The sequence below is a fragment of the Triticum urartu genome, chromosome 2A (genome assembly GCF_056163025.1).
Source record: "Triticum urartu cultivar PI428250 chromosome 2A, HENAU_Tu73, whole genome shotgun sequence".
Taxonomy (NCBI): Eukaryota; Viridiplantae; Streptophyta; class Magnoliopsida; order Poales; family Poaceae; genus Triticum; species Triticum urartu.
The window spans coordinates 36,211,528-36,232,431 of NC_141874.1; the positions used below are offsets into that span (position 1 = coordinate 36,211,528).

Sequence of the window (20,904 nt, forward strand, 5' to 3'; positions counted from 1 at the left end):
CCAAAATCATAATTGAGTGGCAATTGCACTTTCACCTAGGTTTTCACCCTAGGGGTCGAAACAGGGTGCTCGAGTAGCACCACCATCGATATCCTTTATGTGTTGTCGCCACCTCTTTTGCACGATTCCAGCAGCTACACGCAATGTGTATCCGCCGCGACTGCACAACCATTTCTCTGCGTTAAGCCGTTGTCTATAGTTCGCATCTCCCTATTGAAGTCAATCACCGGATCCGAAGAGAAACTCTGACATGCATGGACCACTCGGCGTCCCCTGTAATCTGCTTCTGCCGCCACAGGCTGTAGTGGTCAACAAGTGCCACCAATGGCGTCCGTCCGGCTGCCGCATTAGCAGCCGCCAGGCAACCCACAGACCTGATTTCACATCATTACCTTCCTGAAAGAATACCGTCCAGTTTAACGTGCTGGCTGCAAAGTATAATTAAATTACTCATGTTGGTTATCGTTAGTTGGCTTAAAATATACATCCACACGCTACCACGTACTCCCTCCGTTTCTTTTTACTCCGCATATAAGATTTGGTCAAAGTTAAAATACACAAAGTTTGACCAAATTTATATAAAAAAATATAAACATCAACAGTATTAAAACTATATAGTATGAAAATACATTTTGTGATGCATCTAATAACATTGATTTCATATTTTCAATGTTTATATTTTTTAATATAAAATTAGTCAAACTTTACAAAGCTTGACTTTGACCAAACCTTATATACAGACTAAAAAAAGGGAGTACACCATACATCCTGCGATGCACCATGAGATTCCTCTGACCTCGAGGAAGATTAAAAAAAACCATCAATGCATGTCCGGCTGTCATTCTAGCAGCCGTGATGATTGTTTTCCTCCAACCTTGTTAGGTCTTACATAGTATAAAAAATTGCATGCTCAAGATCCAATGCTTACAGAGTTGTCCATGTACACACGTACATAGATATAAACATGTCGGCGGCTACAAGCTAGCAGCCGCAGTTTTATTTCCGTTGGATTTGTGGGTCCATGCGTGCATGCACGTGGTTACCGTAGACGTCTCCTTCTGCTGGAATGTTCTTTCCCCTCTCAGGCGATTCCATAGAAGAAATCTCTACTGTGGTGACATCACACTTAGCTTAGTTCATGGACCAGCGGAAAAATATTCCATGAGACCGGGTCTATATCTTCATCAAGTTAGACCTTTCTCACCACAGCCACTTGTCTCTGCTGATCTCATAGCATCGTTATTCTCCAATGTATACCCCCGATATTATTTCCTTCAATCATCGCCATGTCAAAATGGAGAAGAAACTTCTCCCCGGAGATCGAATGCTTCTATCTCCACACGATCAACATCGGCTTATATCTCCACAGGATTTTTTTTTTGCATCGGCTATAATGTCATTACTTAAGAACCACACTCATGTTGGTTATCTTAAACTACACATTTATGTCTACGATGCATAATGCAATGCACCGAGAGATTCCTCTGGCCCCAAGAAGGATAAAAAACCATCGATGTCCGGCTGTCATTCTAGCATCCGTGATTATTGTTTTTCTCCAAGTTGAGTACTCTATATGTCAGTGTAAGTTTAATTTTGTATTCGTTCAAGGTCATGTAGTTGCAGAGTTATCCATATACGCGTGTAAGTACGTACATATATAAAAATGTATATCTATACATGCCGGCGGCTCCAACAGACGCTACGAGCAGCCTGCAGCCTCAGTTGTATTTTCATTTGATTCGAGGTTAGATGTATGCACATGGGGTAGACGTCTCTCTCATAGTCTCATGCCATATGCCATGCATGTCTGCTCATCAGCACCAGTGGATTCAGCAAACATAAGTATGGCAGAACGATCGGTGCATGTTCTCCAGATGTATTTACCTTAGGGAATACTACATGGGCACTGCGTCCGCAGGTGATAAATTGATTAGATCGGCCGCCTCGGCAGCCGTTGATGCCGCCCAAAACAGTCGTTCGATCTACCGTCCCAGCCAACCAAGAACTTTTGCAACAGCTATAGGTTGTTGCGCTCAAGGGTTTTGCAACAAGGACCTTGTTGCAATGGTTCGTGGACACAACAGCTGGCCAAGACACGCACACCCTAGGCTGGAGCGCAGCTGCTGCGTCGCCATGGCCCGAGCGCCTCGACCATTGAGTGCCTCCGGTTGTTGGAGTTGCCACGGCTCCTCCACCCCAGCATCATGAGCAATTGCCACCTCTGCTCCAGCACTATGGCGAGGACCTCTCATGCGGGTGCTTCTCCAATGTTTTCTGCAACCGAGTCTATGTTTCTGAAACATGCCTCGTGTTGCAATGTCTGACCTCTCACGCTCTAAAGGAGCGCTCCTCCAACGCTTTCTGAAGATGGGGTTATATTTCTGAAACAAGACCTCTGTTGGAGAGGAATTTTTTTTTCATTGAACCATTTTTTTCTTTCTGAAACAAAACCAGTGTTGCCGGAAAAAAAAACTTCACCATCAACCCTTTCTTCTTCTTCTAAAACAAGACCTTTCTTGTAGGAACCTTCTGAAACAAGACCATTGTTCCAAAAAAAATGACTACGTGGGGCTTGTGGCAATGTGAGCACTCCATCCGGATTGATCCGACGGCTACGAAGGCGGCGGACACTACACATGCATCAGCCGGCTGAAGGGTAGCTTTCTATGCCAATGGTTATCTGAAATTTTGTATTACTTGCCATGGTTTTAAATTTCAGTTTCGTAAATATTGCAGCGTTTGTCAAAGTCACTGAATTTCACTCATATTCAGTTACTTTGGTTTTCATTTCGGCCAAAGGACCGCACTTTTCAATTGATTTTGACTGAAATCCAACCAGATCCTTTAAGCGTATTTAAAAAATTGAACATTTGTGTAACAACTATTGCTGAAATATGTCGACTAAGTCAATAATTTCAGTATACACTGAGATTAATACGAAACTATACTAAAAGTGAAAACCATTCTATGTGCACAAGGATAGCTTTGTTCTGGTTTATTAGAAAGGCCCGGCACTACATTTCTTTATACAACAATAAAATACAATTGTACAGACCAATCGAAGATTTATATGTACGTACATGAAACTGCAATACAGCATGCAGTTCACACAGATTTCTGTGACTGCGAGAATGATAAAAACGTTCCAATGTCCCACCGTCGTTACTCTAGCAGCCATGAGGGCGAAACTGCTACTATGCTTGTTTCGGATTGCTTCTTCAACTTGGTCATTGTACATATGGACCTTGAACGGGACGCAGGGTTTCTGCATCTGAGCTCAAATGAGCTCGGGTGAATATTAAAATCAAAACAAAATCAAAAAAATTCAAAAAATTCCAAAAAAATTTGTGAGAAACATTGACAAAAGTTTTAAGTGCTTGCAAAAATTCGTCATGAAATCACATTCCTAGAAGGTGTGGCGAAAAAACAAAATCGGTACTCTGGAAATGCTATTTTCAAAAGCATTTGGGAGCACTGAATTTATTTTTTTGCCACACCTTAGAGAAATGTGATTCCATAACGAATTTCTGCAAGCACTTAGAACTTTTGTCAATGTTTCTTCCAAAAAAATCAATTTTTTTTGAATTTTTTTATTTTACTGTGCACCGAGCTCATTTGAGCTCGAGAGCGGAAAGGTATTTTCGCCTTGAACGTCGTTTCTTTACTTGTCCGGCAACTAGAATAGATAGAAGCTAGATATGGATGCCTTGTCGAACAGCCGCTCGTACTGTGAGAGGTCGCTTTCTTTACCGTGTCAATGCATACGTCTCTCTCTTGTCATGACCATGCCATTGGCACGAGTCGCTGCACCAAGTTACTTTACATACGAAGTTTGTTACACCCTCCGTCCCATATTGTTTGACGCTCAAACAGATGTCTAGATACTCCCTCCGTCCTATATTATTTAACCCTCAAACAGATGGATATAGACCGCGTATTATTTGACGCTCAAACGAACGTAGATACATCCCACGTATACTATAATGTTTCATTGTGTACCAGTAAAAGAAGAGTGCGCTCGTCAGGTTTTTACTAAGCTTTATGAGATTTTGTGTGCGTGTCTCAAGGTGTATCTTAAGGCTTCGAAATATATGAACAAAATCTGAACGCACGAATCTCAACTCTTCGTCAATGCACACTTTATACGGGTACCAATGAAAATATATATAGTACCAATGAAATTAACGTGCTAGCTTAACTAGTCATGGTTATAATTAATTACAATTTACACAAACTTTTAAACACACCTATCTAGAGAGTTCAAACCAATTAAAAAAATACTGCCACCATTAAAATACATTATTAGCATATCCCATGTCGCTCTATAGTGTGCAATTAATCGAGACATTGTACATTAATTTATTTAGCAAGCACACACTATTTTTTTTCAGTGGTTCAAACCAAGGTATACATGCATGCATGTGTACCTAACTTGGACTTTTGACTTTGGAACCATCCGCAGCGGATTAATTTGCCTATATAACTGCAACTTGAACATTCCTTAGGACACGAGCTCCCCCTGATCAAGCACAGACGTACGTACAATGGCATCTTCTTCTTCTTGTCGGCCATCCACGGCAAACCAGATAATTCCACCAATCAACAACGATGACAGTGAGATAGCAGCTACCGTCACGGCAGCGCCAACGCCTACCATGAACAAGGTCATGTCGAGCGTCGCAAACCTTGCTCAGCTCCTGCCCACCGGCACGGTGCTGACATACCAGGCGTTGGCTCCATCCTTCACCAACCACGGCAAGTGCGAGACCTCCAACCATTGGCTTACCACGGCGTTGGTTGGTGTCTTCGCCTTGGCCTGCCTCTTCTTCTCCTTCACCGACAGCGTCGTGGGTCGCCGCGATGGAAAGCTATATTACGGCTTCGCCACATTACGTGGCTTCAACGTGTTCAACTTCTCCAACGATGAGGAGAAGCAAGAGTGGAACGATCTCGACCAATTTCGGAGGCTCCGCCTCCAGCTGCTGGACTTCGTCCATGCCTTCTTCACCGCGGTGGTTTTCCTCGTAATGGCGTTCAGCGATGTGGGGCTGCAAAACTGCTTCTTCCCGGATGGCGGCAGGAACACACAACAGCTGCTCAAGAACCTGCCATTGGGAATGGCGTTTCTGTCCAGCTTTGTGTTCATCATCTTCCCCACCAAAAGGAAGGGCATCGGATTCAATGACACGACTCCTCGCCAAAAGGTCGTCCATCCCTTGAACAAAGTTTGATTGCAAGAATGTGAAGAACAAAAGATCAGTGAAAGCGTACATAGTTGCCACCCATGTTAGACTAAGTGTTCATAAATTTTATGCTGCCATGTAATATGATGGGGTGGATGTTTCTATCATTTGTTTTTGTTCTGGTAGGGTTTGCTATCAACTTTTTCGCTCCATAGTGTGTGTGTGTGTGTCGATTGCAGACATACACGATGTTGGTTTCTTAATATTGCATGAATTCACTATTCTCTTCCAGTAACATCAATGAGTGTTCAACTTCCAGTATCTTGTTTGTTGTAACCAGACAATGTAGTTCTATTATGTCATAGTAATGAAAACGGGAGTAAACCAGTTCAAAAAACACGAATTAGTTGAAAATAATGTAATGTGTAATAAATGTTGCTTGACTGTATATCATATCACCAGAGAAACATATGAAGTTTTCCAAGTATATTGTATGTTACAGTTTCCTATAAACAAAGAGTTTTTCTGCAAAAGAAATCAATTGTACAAGTACGTAGTAAGCATCCCAACCTCCTAGGACTGTCACAGTCATCCATTCACTTTCTTTGCTTTAAGATAGATGTTGTTATTTTACAAAAATGTCATGAACAAAATCCAGTTTGCCTCAAGAGTTCTCTCCTATTTTGCGACACAACACTTCTTTCTTACCCCTCTTCATCATACGTCACTTCATTTTACAATAATTAACGTAATTGTATAAACTAATTAGTACATAAATTTACGATAAGTATTTAAATTAATTGGGACAAAAATCTAAATATAGGATAACTACACAAAAATAATAATTGTATATGCAAATTCATGTTCCGCTCGTGTAAAACATCAAAATTGAATATGTGTATTTCTAGTACATATGTAACAACCAACCTCCAACCTCTAATTGCATGGTTAGGAGAATGGATGTTCCCCAACTCACCAAGAGCAAACTCCAGATTTGCGGCTGTGGTTTCTTATTAATGTGGATATACCCCAATCTGACAGACATTGTGTGAGTGCGTGCAAGTGATGGTATGTTGTGAGTGCGTCTGTGTTGTACTTGGTGCTTCACTAGTAGAAAACAGGGCTTTGGTCCAGGCCGGGTCAGCCCATTAGTCCCGGTTCAGTCTAGAACCGGGACCAATGTGGGCATTGGTCCCGGTTCGTGAGCCTAGGGGGCCGGCCGGGCCACATGGGCCATTGGTCCCGGTTCATCTGGACCTTTTGGTCCCGGTTGGTGGGATGAATCGGGACCAATGGGCCTCGCTCCTGGCCCACCACCATTGGTCCCGGTTGGTGGCTTGAACCGGGACCAAAGGCTCCCCTTTAGTCCCGGCTCATGTCACCAACCGGGACCAATGAGGTGCCTATATATACCCCCTCGTGCAAGAGCAGAGCACAGTGCTTTGTTTTTTCTGGCCGAGGGGGAGAGGGCTTTGTGGTGCTCTAGCTCACCTCCTATGCACATGAGGTGTTCGATGGAATGCCCGAGCCACACTACTTAAGCTTTCTCCTCTCGAAGCTTGACCTCCAAGCTCCATTTTCCTCGAGATTTGTCTAGATTTAGCGGTCCGTCACGCCCCGTCCCCGTCTTCACTGCCGTCGATCACCCGCGCCGATCTCATCACCGACACCACCGTGGTGAGCCTCTTGTTCTTATCTTCTTTCTAAAAGGAAAAATATTCTTACTTGTATGTTTGGATAGATACTTGTATCATTTTATTACATTTATTATTGCATCTTATATAGTGCGATGGTTTTGGTATCCGCCCCCGTCGGCCCTCGTCCTGTCTATGATTCGGATGTGGTATGTATATTATCTTTATAACTATTGGTTCATTTATTGTTTATGAAAATTATGCCGACCAACGTGACATAGATTTTATTTATCTAGGATGTATGTGAATCGGAAATGCCAACTGAACCTATTGTCGAGAGGTTAAATTTAGTTGAAGAAGAAAACAATTTGTTGAAGGAAAAAAAATTGAGGAGGAGAAGATGATATTGGAGTTGCATGTTGCGGATGTCGTCGATGATCACAAGATCAAGATGGATGCAATGCGCTTGAAGATTAGAAAGATTAGAAAATATGCCATTCATACCGAGGCTTGGTATCATTATGCCGTTGGATCAATTGTTACCTTGGTTGCGATTATGATCGCATTTGTTTTCGCATTGAAATGTTTTACATAGTTTCAATGTATGGTTTAATTAATTAGACGCTGTGGAGAGCTATATGTTGTTAGATGAGAACTATGTATGCACTTTGGTTTTAATGCGATGATGAACTTCTATTAATTTGGACACTTAATTATATATAATGCACGCAGATGAACCGGCAATGGATGTACGGTGACAGACACACCCGCGAGTAGATTAAGGGCGTGCATGAGTTTCTCGATGTGGCTGAGGCAAACAAGCAGAATGGTTTTATGTGTTGTCCATGCACTGAATGTGGGAATACGAGGTCTTACTCTAACCGGAAAATCCTTCACTCCCATCTGCTTTACAAGGGTTTCATTCCACACTATAATGTTTGGACGAGGCACGGAGAAATAGGGGTTATGATGGAAGACGGCGAAGAAGAAGACTACGATGACAACTATGTGCCCCCTGAATACGGTGATGCTGCAACGGGGGGAGCTGGTGAAGATCAAGAGGAACCAGACGATGTGCCCAATGATGCTGCAACGGGTGAAGGTGCTGAAGATCAAGAGGAACCAGACGATGTGCCCGATGATGATGATCTCCGCCGGGTCATTGTCGTTGCAAGGACGCAATGCGTTAGTCAAAAGGAGAAGCTGAAGTTCGATCGCATGTTAGAGGATCACAAAAAAGGGTTATACCCCAATTGCGAAGATGGCAACACAAAGCTCGGTACCGTACTGGAATTGCTGCAGTGGAAGGCAGAGAATGCTGTGGCTGACAAAGGATTTGAGAAGCTACTGAAAATATTGAAGAAGAAGCTTCCAAAGGATAACGAATTGCCCGACAGTACATACGCAGCAAAGAAGGTCGTATGCCCTCTAGGATTGGAGGTGGAGAAGATACATGCATGCCCTAATGACTGCATCCTCTACCGCGGTGCATACAAGGATCTGAACGCATGCCCGGTATACGGTGCATTGTGGTATAAGATCAGACGAGATGACCCTGGTGATGTTGACGGCGAGCCCCCTAGGAAGAGGGTTCCTGCGAAGGTGATGTGGTATGCTCCTATAATACCACGGTTGAAACGTCTATTCAAAAACGAAGAGCATGCCAAGTTGATGCGATGGCACAGTGAGAACCGAAAGAAAGATGGGAAGTTGAGAGCACCTGCTGACGGGTCGCAGTGGAGAAAAATCGAGAGAAAGTACTGGGATGAGTTTGCAAAGGACCCAAGGAATGTATGGTTTGCTTTAAGCGCGGATGGCATTAATCCTTTCGGGGAGCAGAGCAGCAATCACAGCACCTGGCCCGTGACTCTATGTATGTATAACCTTCCTCCTTGGATGTGCATAAAGCGGAAGTTCATTATGATGCCAGTTCTCATCCAAGGCCCTAAGCAACCCGGCAACGAAATTTATGTGTACCTAAGGCCATTAGTTGAAGAACTTTTATAGCTGTGGAATGAAAACGGTGTACGTACGTGGGATGAGCACAGACAGGAGGAATTTAACCTTAAGGCGTTGCTGTTCGTGACCATCAACGATTGGCCCGCTCATAGTAACCTTTCAGGACAGACAAATAAAGGATATCACGCATGCACGCACTGTTTAGATGACACTGAAAGTATATACCTGGACAAATGCAGGAAGAATGTGTACCTGGGCCATCGTCGATTTCTTCCGACCAACCATCAATGTCAAAAGAAAGGCAAGCATTTCAAAGGCGAGGCAGATCACCGGAAGAAGCCTGCCATGCGCACCGGTGATCACGTGCTTGCTATGGTCAATGATTTACACTACGTAATCTTTGGAAACGGTCCCGGTGGACTAGCTATTCCGAATGACGCTGAGGGACACGCACCCATGTGGAAGAAGAAATCTATATTTTGGGACCTACCCTACTGGAAAGACCTAGAGGTCCGCTCCTCAATCGACGTGATGCACGTGACGAAGAACCTTTGCGTGAACCTGCTAGGCTTCTTGGGCGTGTATGGGAAGACAAAAGATCCACCTGAGGCACGGGAGGACCTGCAACGTTTGCACGAAAAAGACGGCATGCCTCCGAAGCAGTATAAAGGTCCTGCCAGCTACGCTCTTACGAAGGAAGAGAAAGAAATCTTCTTTGAATGCCTGCTCAGTATGAAGGTCACGACTGGCTTCTCGTCGAATATAAAGGGAATAAAAAATATGCCAGAGAAAAAGTTTCAGAACCTAAAGTCTCATGACTGCCACGTGATTATGACGCAACTGCTTCCGGTTGCATTGAGGGGGCTTCTACCGGAAAACGTCCGATTAGCCATTGTGAAGCTATGTGCATTCCTCAATGCAATCTCTCAGAAGGTGATCGATCCAGAAATCGTACCAAGGCTAAGGAGTGATGTGGCGCAATGTCTTGTCAGTTTCGAGCTGGTGTTCCCACCATCCTTCTTCAATATCATGACGCACGTCCTAGTTCATCTAGTCAACGAGATTGTCATCCTGGGGCCCGTATTTCTACACAATATGTTCCCCTTTGAGAGGTTCATGGGAGTCCTAAATAAATATGTCCGTAATCGCGCTAGGCCAGAAGGAAGCATCTCCATGGGCCATCAAACAGAGGATGTTATCGGGTTTTGTGTTGACTTCATTCCTGGCCTTAACAAGATAGGTCTCCCTAAATCGCGGTATGAGGGGAGACTGACTGGAAAAGGCACTCTTGGAAGAGACTCAATAATATGCAGGGACGGATATTCTTGGTCTAAAGCACACTACACAGTTCTACAGAACTCTACCTTGGTGACCCCGTATGTCGATGAACACAAGAACAGTCTGCGCTCCAAACACCCGGAGCAGTGCGACGACTGGATTACATGTGAACACATCAGGACTTTCAGCAGTTGGTTGGAAACACGTCTCAGAGGTGACAACATTGTTTGTGATGAGTTGTAGTTGTTGTCCAAGGGACCATCTTTGACTGTATTGACTTACAAAGGATACGAGATAAATGGGAATACATTTTACACGATCTCCCAAGATCAAAAGAGCACCAACCAAAACAGCGGTGTCCGCTTTGATGCAGCAACCGAGAGCGGAAAGGATACATATTATGGTTACATAGTGGACATATGGGAACTTGACTACGGACCTGATTTTAAGGTCCCTTTGTTTAAGTGCAAATGGGTCAATCTGTTAGGCGGGGGGTACAGGTAGACCCACAGTACGGAATGACAACAGTGGATCTGAAAAATCTTGGGTACACTGACGAACCGTTCGTCCTAGCCAATGATGTGGCACAGGTTATCTATGTGAAGGACATGTCTACCAAACCGAGAAAAAGAAAAGATAAGGAAGCGAATACATCATACGATGAGCCAAAGCGCCACATAGTTCTTTCAGGAAAAAGGGACATCCTGGGAGTGGACGGCAAGACAGACATGTCTGAAGATTATGAAAAGTTTCATGAAATTCCTCCCTTCAATGTCAAGGCTGACCCAAGCATCCTGATAAACAATGAAGATTATCCATAGTTACGACGCAATAAGCAAATGACACAAGCGAAGAAAAAGTGAAGACTTTCTCCCGCAACTTTGTAACACACGAACATGCTACCATTGTCTGTTTTGTACATGCACATGCTATGTGGGTGAAATTATGATACCATCCCAACTTTCAACTTTTTCAGAGTTCATTTGAAATGCTTTCATGTCTTATGGTTCGGCCCTCGTAATACCATGACCATTAGTCCCTGGCCCATGCCAACTTTCAAACCGGGACTAAAGGGTTGGTCCTCGTTGCGGGCCGAGTTTAGTCCCACCTCGCCAACCGAAGGGGGCTCACACCGGTTTATAAGCCCTTCCCTCTCTGCCTTGTTGAGCTCCTCTCAAAGTGAAAATAGATGCCCTAATAGAGAAAGTTTATAATTTTGCTAACCTAAAAGCAAACAGAATTAAAAATTAAAGCAAAAAAACAAAAGAAAATAAATAATGCAAAAAAACAAATAAAAAACAGGAAAAAACTATTTTTATAGTAAAGTTAATCACAAAATAAAATAAATAAAGCAACAAAGAAAACAAAAAACTAAAAAAGTGTTTTCAAATTTGAAAACTAATGGCACTAACAAAAAGTTTATAATTTTTCTAAAACTAATGGCACTAACAAAAAGTTTATAATTTTGCTAACCTAAAAGCAAACAGAATTAAAAATGACAGCAAAAAACAAAAGAAAATAAATAATGCAAAAAACAAATCAAAAAACAGGAAAAAAACTATTTTTATAGTAAAGTTAATCACAAAATAAAATAAATAAAGCAACAAAGAAAACAAAAAAACTAAAAAAGTGTTTTCAAATTTGAAAACTAATGGCACTAACAGAAAGTTTATAATTTTTCTAAAACTAATGGCACTAATAGAAAGTTTATAATTTTGCTAACCTAAAAGCAAACAGAATTAAAAATTAAAGCAAAATACAAAGAAAACAAATAATGCAAAAAACAAATCAAAAAAACAGGAAAAAACTATTTTTATAGTAAAGTTAATCACAAAATAAAATAAATAAAGCAACAAAGAAAACAAAAAAACTAAAAAAGTGTTTTCAAATTTGAAAACTAATGGCACTAACAGAAAGTTTGTATTTTTTCTAAAACTAATGGCACTAACAGAGAGTTTATAATTTTGCTAACTAAAAGAAAACAGAATTAAAAATTAAAGCAAAAAACAAAAGAAAATAAATAATGCAAAAAACAAATCAAAAAAATAGGAAAAAACTATTTTTATAGTAAAGTTAATCACAAAATAAAATTTGAAAACTAATGGCATTAACAAAAAGTTTATAATTTTTCTAAAACTAAAAGCATAATGAATTAAAAAATAAAGCAAAAAACAAAAGAAATAAATAAAGCAACAAAAAACAAAAAAATGCCACCTACTGGGCCACCACGGCCTGAATACGACTAGAAACCCTACCATGGGCCAGGATTCAGGCCCGCAGCAGGCCCAGTAGGCCCACAGGCATTGCAGTGACAAATTAGGCCCGAAAGCCTGCAGTTGATAGGAGCTCGGGAGGGTGGGCGCAGCAACGCTTATAAACCACTCCCGAGCCCTCTCAACTAGCGAGGTGGGACTAAACTTTTGGGCGCGGGGCAGCACAAGGCCATTGATCCCGGTTGGTCGCACCAACCGGGACTAAAGGGGGCATTGGTCACGGTTCAAATTATTTTTGGAGAGATTTAGAATAGGTTTTCAACAAGTTATTTGAATCCGATTCAAATTTCATTTGAATGAAATTTGAAAATTTTGAACTATGGATCAGAAGGTTTTTGGTGAAACGGATTGTGGGTACTGTCATGAAGTTGGAGTAATTTTTCTGGTTGTAAAAGAGTTAGGAAAATTTAGAATATGCTAAATATGTCAAAAATGTTTTTTTCATATGATGTTTTTTTCATATATGTATTCATTTTTTTAATTAGGTTGTTAATTAGTAGATATCGATTTTAGGTTAGTGTAGAGGAAAAAGTAAAATAAGGAAAAGGAAGAAAAGAGGAAGAAGGAAGAAGAAGAAGAAGAAAAGGAAAATAAGAAGAGGAAGACTTCTTTTTTTTTCTTTGATCTTCTCCTCTATTTTGTTCATGGATATATGCTAAAGAAAACGAGGGGGGTGATAGATGATGATGAGGGGTCGAGAGTGGGACGAGAGGTCGAGAGGTGTCGAGGGGAGAAAATTTTTTTTATCAGGGACGAGGGTCGTCGAGGGGTCGAGAGAGGGACGAGGGGTCGAGAGAAGTAAATAAGAAGAAGAAGAGGAGAGGAAGAAGAGGAGAAATAAATAAGAAGAAGAAAAAAGAAGAAAAAGAAGAGGAGAAGAAGAAAGGAATAGTGGAGAAGAAGAGAAAATAGAATATATTCTATTTTTTCTTCTTCTCCTCTTTTTTTTCTTCTTTTTTTTCTTTGATCTTCTCCTCTAGCTATTCCTTTCTTCTTCTCCTCTTTCTTCTTCTTCTTCTTCTTCTTCTTCTTCTTCTTCTTCTTAATTTTTATCGGGAACGAGGGTGTCGAGGATCGCCGAGGGGTCGAGGGTCGGGAACTAGGGTAGAGGGTCGAGGTCGTTAAGGGGTCAAGGGTCGAGGGTTTCAGGGTCGAGGGTTCGAGGGTTCTATAGGATCGAGGGTCGAGGGTTCCAGGGTCTTCTAGGGGTCGAGGGTTCCAGGGTCGTCGAGGGTTCGAGGGGTCGAGGATCGCCGAGGGGTCTAGAGAGGTTTCCTAGTGTCAAAGTATTGAAGAAATCCATGGCTTCATCATTAGCCGGAAGTAACCAGGGCATGACGAAGTCCTCCAAAATTATTTTGGAATGGTGTGCCGGATAGGATAATTTGCCTTCTTGTATGAATTTCAGCAAAGGCCTTCCAAATAACGATATTTGGAAGGTTCTTGCTGAACTTTGTACCAAAAAGCGAATTATCCTATCTAGGACTCTGTTCCAAAATAACTTTGGAGAGCTTCGTACCATCATGCACATGTTACTTTCGCCTAATGATGAAGACATGGTTTTGCTGAATCCTTTGACACTAGGCAACCTCCCGACCCCTCGGCGATGCTCTCGAACATGAGAGGAAGAAGAGGATAAAAAAAAGAAGAGGAAGAAGAAAAAAAGAGGAGAAGAAAGAATAGAGGAGTAAAAAGAGGAGAAGAAAGAATAGAGGAGTTCTTCTCCTCTATTCTTTCTTCTCCTCTTTTTTTTTCTTCTTCCTCTTTTTTATATCGGGAACGAGGGTCGTCGAGGGACATAGATGTAGTGTCGTCGATATATACCCCCTCCCGATAGCTTACTATGATTAGGTAGCTAGTTCTACGTTTGGCACTAATATATCCATCTGTCATGTTTGAATAATAATTGCCATGTTGTAAATATTTGTAGAAACTATGGACATCGCCCTAGATGAAGCAAAAGAAGCATTGTTGAGGGACATAATCGCAGAAGGAAGTGATGCCGTCTCGTTGTTTCTCAACGAAACCGATGGTCTGGAAGGAGAGGGTGAACAAGCTGGCTACGGTGACCTAATGCCGGTGCAAGAAGAAGAACATGAGGACGGCTCCGGTGACCCAATGCCAGTGCAAGAAGGAGACCGTGATGACGGCTCCGGTGACCGAATCGAGTCCGGCCAGGTATATATATTAGTTAAGCCTGTGCTGACTAGCTGATTGATGCATTCATTGTTTTGGTATGTACACATATTAATTAAGTCTTTGTTCTTTTTTCTAGCCCTCCGGATCGAGCACAACTTCGGTAAAGAGACGAGGCCCGAAGAAAAAGTTGAGCTCGGATGAAAAGTTTGAGATCGTAGCAATCGCGTCCGACGGCCAACCGATTGAACCCCTCCAGACAAAGAGCGCATTTGTTGCTCAGTGCGGGGTTCTGGTTAGGGACAAGATCCCGATAAGCATCCAGCAATGGTTTAAGCCGGCTACAGAAGACCCTGGGGTGTCTTATGTCAATGATATGCAGAAAAATGATCTTTGGACTGAGCTGAAGTCAAATTTCACCCTACCGCCAGAGGATAATCCAGAGAACCCAGTTAAACAGAAATTAATCAAGTCTTTTGCTCTTAAGAGGATGGCAGAACTATTCAGGAGGTGGAAGAAAGAGCTGAATAAGTTTGTCGAAAATAATGAGACACCAGAATTCAAGGGCAGATATGAGAAGATCAGAGATCACTGGCCCGCATTTGTGGCCCACAAGACATCGGAAAAGAGTAAGAAGATGTCGGCAACAAACAAGCAAAATGCTGCGAAGAAGATGCTTCACCATCGCACGGGGTCAGGTGGCTACCTCGTAGCCCGGCCTAAGTGGGCCAAGACTGAGAATGATCTGGCTGATAAAGGGATCGAACCAGAGACAATTAGCTGGCCAGACCGTTGCCGGACTTGGTTCTTCGGGGCTGGCGGAACCTTGGACCCTGTAACAGGGAAGTGCATTTGGACGAACGATCAAATGGACATACCAGTCAGGAAGCTTAAGCAGTATATCGAAGCAGCGCAGCAAGGGAAGTTCTTTCCAGACAGAGAGAACAACGAGCTCACAATGGCCCTCGGGAATCCTGAGCACCCTGGACGGACACGAGGCACGCCAGGCTCCATTTCGTGGAAGGTTGGGTTTCCGTACGCAGGCGGTTACAAATCCCATGAGAGGAGGAAAAAAGTGCACCAGACCCAAATGCCGGCGCTGCAAGCAAGGGTAGACGCGATAGAGGAACGAGAAGCAAATCACAGCAAATACTGCCGAAGCCTCCCCCGAAGCTACCCCGCCATCTCAGCGCAGAAGCAGCGTGGCTTCCACCGAGCTGCTTCAGCCGGAGCATGCATTGATGGCTCCTGCCAGCTATCCCGTGGATGCTATCACGGAGTCTCAAAATTGCCACCTTATGACGCAATGGATGAATTTGAAGGTCAAGGCGGCTGTTGGCTCTGTTTATCCTTCTGAACCCGGCGCAACTTTTCACTGCCGGCCAATTCCAGAAGGATATGCTAGGGTGATGGTGGATGAAATAACAGAGGGATTTGAGGACCTCCAGCTTGACCATCCTACCGGTGAAGGGGAGACTCGGCTAGGGTCTGCTTTGAAGACTCCATGCCTATGGCGGAAGGACCTCATCAACCTTCCGAACTGGACGCCTTTGCCTCCTCCTCCTCATCCGGCGAGTCAGGGCACTCCGCCTCCTCCACCGCCTCCTCCTCCGGCGAGTGACGATCAGGGCCCTCGGCCGGCTCCTTCTCCGGCGCGTGGCGGCACTCCACCTCCTTCTCCGCCTGCGCCGACGCGCCCAAGCAGCCAGCCTCCTCCTTCTCCGCCTCGTCAGCAAGGGCGGAAGAGACCTGCCGCCGCTCCAGCTGCTCCGGCGCGTCGTAATCCTTCTCCTTCGCCTCGTAAGCAAGTAAAGAAGACAACCGCTCCGTTTGCTCGGTCGGCGTCTAGCAGTACAACCAGAGGCGGGAGGACATACAGATTCGGTCCTTCTCTGAAGACTCCAGAGAAGTTACCATATGAGAGGACCCCGGAGGAGAACGCCGAGATCGCGCGAACCGAAGTGGATGACTGGTTTCAAGGGTTGAGAGCAAAGAGACATCCACCTCGGGAGGAGAAGGTAGATCCGGTGAAAGTGAAGCGCACTCGGTCGGGAAGTATAGTCAGTGATCAAAGGCTGAAAGAACGACAAGCAGCTGGGAAACAAATTGCCCAGCTCGGCGAACAAGCGAAGCAATCGTGCCCCCCCCCTCAAGGTGCCTAGCAACATCGTCGATCCGAGGATGGTGCCCGGTTATGGCAATGTTGACGATTACCTGCCCGACGATGTACATTATGATACCATGGAGGTGCAGATACACAGATACGAGTACGGGAAGCCTCTCGTCAAAGATGAAAAATCTTTAACAACGATGATGTGAAGATTACATGATTGGTACTTGAAAATCTGCAGAGAGTCTGGGGGGAGGAGTACTTTGTACGCGAGAGTTAAACCGGAGCTTGACCTCGTTGGAATTGAACTGTTGCCTATTCCATTTGAGTAGTTCTATCAGTTTTTCAATCAATTGGCCCTCGATAAAACAACGATCACCTGCTACTGTCTGTAAGTACTACTACTTCTGTCATTAAGTCTCTCTATATAGCTCATCTCTTTCATTGCATGTATTTATAATTATCCTCACTATATTATGCAGAATGAAGATCGCCGAATTGAAGAAAAGACAAATCGGTGATATTGGGTTTATTAACACATATCTCATAGATGCAACTGAGGTTCAACATCGTCCCGGAGATACCGAGGCCAACTTGCTACGATCATTCAAAAAAATGAAAACAAAGATATAATACTCTTTCCTTACAACTTCAAGTGAGTGTTACTGTCTTGTGCATATTCGGTTTCCCTTATATATTAGTCCAGGTTATAGTAATGTAATTGATGAGTTATGCATGCGTGTGCAGTTTCCACTATATTCTCCTAGAGATTAGGCTTGAGCAGGGAGTAGTAACCGTCTTGGACTCTAAACGAAAAGATCCCCAGGACTATGCGGACATGACTGAAATCCTCAAGAAGTTAAATCGATCATTATCCACCATATCAGCAACTTTGTTCATTTCCTGATATCAAGTAATTGTTTTCTTTGTCCGGCAGGGTTTGCAGAAAATTCACCAGAACAGTTCCGGGACTGCCGAAGGAGCTGGAATTTAGACACCCGAAAGTAAGTACTATAGTAGCATGTTCCGCACATCTCCTAGTGATTCAAGCGCTAGTTTCATCAATACCATTTAGCATTTTTGCTTATCAGTTTGATTGACCTCTATTTCTTGTAAAGTGGTTGTGGCAGGAAAAAGGGAATGATTTCTGTGGATACTACGTCTGCGAGTCCATCCGCCACACGACCTGTGAGCGGGGCGGGTACTCTGACGAACAATATGAAGTACGTAAATAACAACATTCACAATTTTATTTTATTACCATCATTTGTATTGAGTTTCATTCATTCATATATATATGTATTGACCCCCTTCTTCAAATTAGATGTTTCGGAAGCGGGATGAACTCCTAGCACCAGCTCGCATGCGAGCAATTCAAGAGGAATTGGCGGCATTCTTTCTTGACCAAGTGATCGCTGAAGACGGAGAATACTATGTGGACCATGAGTCCGTATGATTATATTTGGAAGAGATAATTATTGTATATATGTAGCCGGTAGTGTCGGATAGATATACGAGAACTTGTTGTTCGACCAATCTCTCGGAGAAGGAGAGGTGGTCGATATCACTTCTCTCTGTATGCATATATGTTCATGACGATCTTCTGTTTCCTTCGTTTGCTTACTAGCTAACTAGCGTGTCTAGTCCTCTCTATACGTATGTATAGTACGTAGCGTCGACCAAGCACGGACGTAAGAGAGGACACTTCTCTCTATTAATTATAGCTAGCTAACACAATATATGAAACACCTAAATTAACCCCCCAAAACCCCCAAAACCCCCTCCCCTTTCAAAAAAACAAAAACACCAGCCACAGAAATGCTGACGCGTGGATGCCTATTGGTCCCGGTTGGTGCCACCAACCGGGACCAAAGGGTCTCCTGCCTGGGCTCTGCGCACTGCCCACGTGGAGGCCCATCAGTCCCGGTTCTGTATTGAACCGGGACTAAAGGTACAGGGCATTAGTACCGACACTTTAATCCCGGTTCAGGAACTGGGACTAAAGGCCCTTACGAACCGGGACTATAGGCCCTTTTTTCTACCAGTGCTTCTAGAAAAATTATATCCTTGTCGCCAGAAGTTCTATGGTTCCAAAATTTTCACAGACCTGTTGTTCCTCACGGGAAATACACTTTGGAACCTGGTTGTATATACATCTTATATGGGGATTTTTTTAGAATTAAACAAACAATCAATTTTTTAGAAGTTTTTTTAGAATAAACTTGACTTTCTTTTGCACTAGCATATAAATTTTCATGAAAAAAACCAATGTTGACTTCAGGGCAAAAAATACGAAATTTATTTGCTATTATAGGTCACTATTTACACTATTTCAGCCAAAAAAATCTTTTTAAAAAGAAGTCAAAGGGGGTTTCTTTTTGTGGAATTTTTCACACAAGTACAATGAAAAGGTCAAGTTTATTTCAAAAATATCTTTAGAAATTTTGAATTTTTGATGAATTAGTAATTTTTCTCACAAGTACACCCAAGAATCAAACGTCCATGTCCGGTTCCTCACTTCCAAAAAGCATGGCCTCTTTTGTTCTGTTATGCTTTGAGCAGTAATAACTTTATTCGTATAAATCTTATGTGCAATGTAATTTGGAACGCGGTAGATCTAAGGAGGAAATTAACTTGAGTAGAAAGTGGCATACTTACGTGCAAGCCGTTGACTACAATATATTACCAATTAAATTCACGTGCTGGCTGCTAACTACACAGGTCATACGAGTTGGTTATAAGTTGATTAACCATTAATCAAAACTAGCTAGAGAGTTGAAGTCCCGGTACATGCACTCATGTAGAGCCCTTCAGCATGCAGCAATACCAGGTAAGACTAATCAACGCGCCAACCTAGCTAATTTGGACATTGGAATCATTCCCATAGGATTTCTGTATCTATATAAACAGCTACTTGTCGATCAGCATAGAGTACGTATTCCTACTTTCCTAGCTAGCACAGTAATTACAATGGCCTCTTCTTCTTCGTTGTCGTCCACGGCGATCCAGATACATCCACTGACCAACGAGGACGACGGTGAGATAACAGCTGCCCGCACAGCACCGCCAACGACTACCAAGGGGCCTGCACCGGCCACGGTCATGTCGAGCGTCGCGAACCTGGCGCAGCTCCTGCCGACGGGCACGGTGCTAGCCTACCAGGCACTGTCCCCGTCCTTCACCAACCATGGCAAGTGTGAGACCTCCAACCAGTGGCTCACTGGGATGCTGGTCGCTGTCCTTGCCTCCGCGTGCCTCTTCTTCTCCTTCACAGATAGCATCGTCGGTCGCCGCGATGGAAAGCTATATTACGGCTTTGCCACACCGCGTGGCTTCAATGTGTTCAACTTCTCCAGCGAGGAGGAGAAGCAGGAGTGGCACGATCTTGATCAATTCCGGAGGCTCCGCCTCGGGCCGCTGGACTTCATGCACGCCTTCTTCGCGGCTGTGGTTTTCCTCACGGTGGCGTTCAGCGACGTTGGGCTGCAGAACTGCTTCTTCCCGGACGCCAACAGGAACACCGAAGAGCTGCTCAAGAATCTGCCAATGGGCATGGCGTTTCTGTCCAGCTTTGTGTTCATCATCTTCCCCACCAAGAGGAAGGGCATTGGATTCTCTGACAACGCTCCTCCCCAGAAGGTCGTCCATCCCTTAAATTGATTAAGTTTGATTACCCATCATTCGAAGTTGCTAGGCATGTTTATGAATACTTCCAGAAATTGATTGAAAAAAATTTAAATTCCACAGGAAATTTGTACTCAATCGGGTTTGACGACACCGCTCCTCTCAGGAGTAGAAGGGGCTTGATTGTATCTTAATCGGAGAAAATCATGTACTTTGTGAAGTATACATGTTCATTGTCTGCCATGGTTGTCTTGTAAACAAAGAAATATTTTATGTCCAAAGCAAGTGTAAAATTACATATGTGCCGTGTGTCCCTTTTTTGCTTTAAGATCAGTGTTCTTATTTGTTCTTTTTGAGTGGAAATAATACAAGGACTAAACTCATCAAGTAATGTTTGTATCCACATCACATCTGCCATGGCATTGGCTATATACCTGCATTTTACTTCTGTGCTAGACGCTTAATTAATTGGAACTCACAAAATAAGTGTGTTTATTGTTGCTAACGACTTGCTTAGTCATGGTTAATGAAGAATGTGCTAGGCTGTCGATCCAATGCACCGAAGATGGGTTAATTGCACCGAATGCACCCTTCTTGCTCGAATAGGAAAGAGGTGGATACATTTGATAGACGCTAAAGCACAATGATATTTATTTCTTTTTGCAACCGAAGCACAATACTATTCTTGATCGGAAAAATATGGCGCA

The 20,904-nt window shown here is 43.3% G+C and overlaps 2 pseudogenes; both read left to right on the forward strand.

Moving 5' to 3' along the window:
- The first annotated feature begins 4,534 nt into the window (after positions 1-4,534).
- LOC125534821 (protein DMP10 pseudogene) lies at positions 4,535-5,323 on the forward strand (annotated as a pseudogene).
- A 14,220-nt stretch (positions 5,324-19,543) lies between these two features.
- Positions 19,544-20,233, forward strand: LOC125534820 (protein DMP10 pseudogene; annotated as a pseudogene).
- The last annotated feature ends 671 nt before the right edge of the window (positions 20,234-20,904 follow it).